This window comes from Pteropus alecto, unplaced genomic scaffold (assembly GCF_000325575.1).
Source record: "Pteropus alecto unplaced genomic scaffold, ASM32557v1 scaffold78, whole genome shotgun sequence".
In the NCBI taxonomy this organism is placed as follows: Eukaryota; Metazoa; Chordata; class Mammalia; order Chiroptera; family Pteropodidae; genus Pteropus; species Pteropus alecto.
Genome location: NW_006443124.1, coordinates 9,193,699 through 9,199,077, shown reverse-complemented (window position 1 = coordinate 9,199,077; position 5,379 = coordinate 9,193,699).

Below are 5,379 nucleotides of genomic sequence, written 5' to 3'. Positions count from 1 at the left end.
ATTAGTTTCAGGTGTACAGCATAGTGGTTAGACATTTGTATAATTTATGAAGTGATCCCCGCAATTAGCCTCGTACCCACCTGGCACCGTCCACAGCTATTACAGTATTATTGACGATATTCCCTCTGCTGTACTTCACATCTCCATGACTATTTTCTAACTATCAATTTGTACTTCTTAATCCCTTCACCTTTTTTCACCCAGCCTCCCCAACCCCCTCCCATCTGGTAATCATCAGTTTATTTTTTGTATCTATGAGTCTGTTTCCATTTTGTTTGTCAGTTTATTTTGTCCTTTAGATTCCTCATTAAGTGAAATCATATGGTATTTGTCTCTGTCTGACGTATTTCACTTAGCATAATATCCTCTAGGTCCATCTATGTTGTCACAAATGGTAAGAGTTTATTCTTTTTTTAGTGGCCAAATAATATTCCACCATATCTATGTACCACCTCTTCTTTGTCCAGTCATCTTTTGATGGATACTTAGGTTGCTTCCATATTTTGGCTATTGTAAATGGTGCTGCAGTAAACATAGGGGTGCATGTATCTTTTCAAATTAGTGTTTTGGATTTCTTTGGATAAATCTCAGGTTCCTTTTTTAGTATCAGGATCTGCTGACACTCTTAAGATCATTGATAATCCCAAAGATCTTTTGTTTACATAAATTATACCTATTGGTATTCACTATATTAGAAATCAGAACAGAAATTTAAATTATTAATTTGTTAAAATAATAAAGCCATTACATGTTAACATAAATAGCATAAGTTATAAAAATATAAGTATATTTTTCAAAGAAAAAATTTAATGAAAAGAGGGACATCGTTTTATATTTTTGCCATTCTCTTTCATGTGTGGCTTAAGAGAGATAACTATATTCTCATCTGTTTCTCTTTTGATCTGTTATGTTATGTTGTTTTGATTGAAGTATATGAAGAAGGTCTGCTTTCATTCAGATATGTAGTTGGAAAAGAGAGGAATATTTTTAATTGCCTTTTCAGATAACTGCAGACATTCTCCTTTGAGAGTACACCAGAACCGTATAATGATAAGTTCTTCAAGGTTAGTTTCAGTGTGGAATCTGAAACCTTCTCAGTGAATTCTCTATTACATTAAGATCCACTGGCCTGTCTTGTACTTTGAGTGGATTTTATCTATGTCTGATTTTGTAACATCATTCATGGGTCATTTGGCAAATATTGGTTTACCAAGTTATACAAATCTTAAAAAGGTTAACACATTTCTTTATATAATATCAAACAGATTTATAAACATCACCACCAGTCTCAACAGGAAAGTATGCTCTCAAGCTTATGGTAGTAGATAAGCTTCCTAAAATTGTTATTTTGCTTGAAAGCTCACATTTTTTTAATACAAATATTACCATTGTTTTCCTTGAATTGAAAATTTTACCTGGTTCATTTTCCAGAAAAAATTTCTTGTTTTTTATTTTTTATTTTTACCGTGAGTGCATGGTGGTGAAGAATATAATAACTACTAATATAGTCTCCTGCCGCTGCCTCGATTTCTGTCTGTGGCACCAGGAATTTAACCCACAGCTGCTCTTGCACCATCGATGTAAATGTCAACACAGCGGACAAGGCAAATAATGGCTTAGTGTTATTATGAAAATAATATTGGTTGCATGGACCCCTTGAAAAGACTTCAGGAACCCTTAGGTGTCTCAGGACCACACTCTGAGAACTGCTGGCCTAAACTATGTTTTCAACATTATCTTACAAACTTCTTTGGATTTTTTTACTCTTGCTTTTCTATTTTTAATTTCTTAGATCGCTCGCTTTGTTTTTCGTTCTTCTTTGTAGCTTTCGATTTTTATTTGATACTTGCTTTATGTTTTCTTACTTTGCTGAAGATTTAATTGTAGATTCTCTGGTGTTTTCCTTTGCTTTTTAAATTGCATTTTTCAATGGGCTCCTTTTGATTCCTTTTGGTAGTAGTCCTGCCTTTTGTGTCGGAGGCTCTTCGCAATGTCTAATAATTCTTTGCTCATATTTAAGACAAGGTACCAACATGCTGGTTGGAAGTCCTCTGAGCATGGGTGGGACTTGTTGACTGATAGGCTCCACTGTAATGTGATTGGACAGGAGCCAGTTCCTCTGATGGGGACCCTCAAATAATGGTATTGTTAGGAGTTTTTTTCATGGGCTGCTTAGTTCCAAAGAGGAATGTTCTAGCCTGACACATGCAACTCTTGGAGCCAAAAGGAGAGAGGGAACTGAGGGATTTGGCTGTTCGGTGTATTAATTTTCATAGAATCCCTGTTTTCATAAAGGTACCTCACTACTTTCCTCAGTTTTGCTTTGTGTCCTTGAATCCAGAGCATAGAGCTACTGTCTTGTGAAAGTTTGGGTGAGAAAAAGATACATGGATGATGAGGATCAGGGAAGGCAAGGCAGAGGGCAGGGGTCGTCTAACTGCTCATTTTAAACACTTCAACCACTCTGTTTTCTATTCCACCTGTATCTCTGCTTTCAGAAGCACCCCTTACCTTTAATTTGCTCGCCTTTCTAAGTTTCTGTGCACATAGCAGCTTGCTTCTTGAGGTTGGATTTATGCAATAAAAAAATTCTTTACTTCATGTTAGGCAATGTAGAAGACACTAAAAAGTGGCCCCCAATTATCCCCTCCTCCCGATACTCATGCTTCGCCCCTATCTCTAGTGTGGTGGGGCCCTGTGACTTCCTTCTAATTAATAGAATGTGGCAAAGGGGACAGAATGTCACTTCCATACCTTACGTAACATACCTTGCTAGGAGGCCCTCCTCTTGCTGGCTTTGATGAAGCGATATGGGAAGCCCATATGGCAAGGAACTGAAGGCAATCTTCAGCCAACAACCAGCTAGGAACTGAGGGTGACCTCTGGCTGAAGCCCAGTAAGAAACCCCCAGTTAAGCAGGCTGCAAGGAACTGAATTATGCCAACAACCATGTAAGATCGGAAGCACTCGATCCCTCTCAATTTGAGCCTTGAGATGAGGTTGCAGCCCCTGTGAACACCTTTTTTGCATCTTTGTAACGCTGTTATGCACCAGTACATAACTAGAACAGTCAGTATTTGAGCTACTAAGTTGAATAGCAAGTTTGGCTCTTGTGCTTTGTCCTCATGAGCTGATAGCACCACGTGGCTGAATCAGCCCTTGGGGGTGGGAGCTGTTGGATTCTGTTGCTTAAGGCCCCCATTTACATTTTCTGCTGGTGGTTACAGAATTCGGAGGACTGGACAAGAAGGGCCTCATAGGTTCAGAGAGGGGCTCCTCCTCCTAGGGGTCTTCTCTTCCTGAATTGTGGGGTTGCTGAGGCCTGGAGACCTTTGCACCCAACCCATGGTCTATGTGTCCCCAGTTGTCATGCCTGGAAGGGGTCTGCAGCCCAGCTGTCATCTACTGGGTGGGCGGGGAAGGCTTTGCAAAAGTTGATTTGAGACACCTGAATTTAAACTCCGACTATGGATGACAAAGAATTACAGAATGAAAGATGAGCTATTTTTACTAATGTCGTAGACTGGGACTGAGGGAGGCAACATGGAGTGGCGGCAGGTACACTTAGCTGGGAGCCTGAGTTTCACCGCTCATCTCTGCTTTGTCTTTGCCAGCTGGGTCACCTTGCACAAGTGACTTAACTTTTGTGCCCTCAGTTTCTTCACCATTAGTTCATTCAATTGTTTACCTAGCATTTAATGAGTGCCTGTCGTGTGCCAGGCCCTGTGCTAAGTGCCAGACCTATAGGGATTAACGCGATGTGGTTCTTGATCTCCAGGAGCCTGGTTTGAGGTGGAGTAGGGGAGCCCTAAATAGACAAATCCAAGATGGTAGGGCTTGCCAACAGGGGGCCTGTAGACGTGTGTGTTTGGTTCATCCAGTGTTTTAAATTATTAGAATTAATTGCTGATGTTTAAAAATTGGGTGATCTTTACCCCAAAATTTGAATTTCTGACTTCTCTAGAGAAAAAAGATTTGTCAACAATCCCCAGGAATTCCCCTCTTTAAATGGATAAAGACCTATGTCTCTATTAAAAGAGATTGAGAGGCTGGGAAGACTGTGTTTTCAGGAAAATGAGAGTGTACACGGGCTGGAAATGTCCTCTCCTGTTGAGGTGCACCCCGGGGCTCCCGAGTGCGTGACCCCTGCCACTCAAGATGCAAGTGCTGAGTGGGGCCATGGGATCCAGAGGTCAAGGACATGCTATGTGTCCAGGGTCATAGGTGCTCCCTCTACTTTTTAGGGTTCTTATTAAGAGCAGAAGGCTGGCCAACACCCTTGAAAGCCTCTGAGTCTTCTGTGGCAGACACGTAATTCATTTGTCAGTTCTGAGGGCCAGACACTGTACTGGTGCATCGTTCAACATCTCAGTCTGCATCCTAGTCACAGCACTTTGCAGGCAGGGATTATGTTTGAGCATGAGCAGAATATGGTTATGGAAATGGCTGTTGGGTCCAAGTGTCATGAGACTTCCTTGCCCAAACTTTCTGGCCAAACACCAGTTCCCTCCAGGATCTGGAATCCTCCAAGTCCTCCCGGCTTCCAGGGCCGCCACCATCTTATAGCCCCAGGGACCTACGCAGGGCTATGGGGACGGCCTCTTCGTGGAGGGTCCTGTCAAAAGAGACTTTTAGGAATGGCATCCTGGTGGGCTTGAGCTGACTGAGTGTCCCCACACTAGAGACCTGCCCGAGGCAGCTCTGGGGAGGACTGGGGAGTCTGGCCACTTATCTTACACCATTAGGCTTATGGCAGTGCTGCTAGCAGACAAAGGCTCGAAGAGGATTAGGGGTAATTACCAGGCCAGCTCTTTATTCCCAAGGTTTAATGGGCCCAGCCACTGTAATTGTACCTGTTGGTATCAGGCTGCTCCCTCCCATCCAAAGCCCAGGCCCTGGGCTGGGGTGTAGGTATTGGAGGGCAGGCCCTGTTGCGTGCCTACCTGACCACCTATTGCTAGGTGGCAACTGGAGTGTCAGGCGGCCTTAGATGAATTCAGTGTGGCATGGAAGCCTGGCAAGGATGGATAGCAGAGCTCATTATGGAGAAGACAGAGCCCACTATGTGCTAAGGATCTTTTGATGCGGGTGCAAGGGCTATCTACCTTGTCAGGTCATGAGCTGCTCAGGGACTCTCAATCCTTGTTGTGGGGTTATCTCTTTGGCCTGTGGGTTTGTCCAAAAGGGTTGGACATTCTAGAGGGCAAGGCAGTTGATGATCTTTCCCAGTCTTGGAAGGCGGGACCTGTTTTAGGGATGAAGGAGGGGTGGGGCTTTGCAGGAGCACCAGCCTTAGGGGTGCGGGGTGCTCAGACAGTCTTAGCTGTGGCCATGGGCACAAGCTGGAGGGCCCCAGGATTCTAGCTGATAGCTCACCCC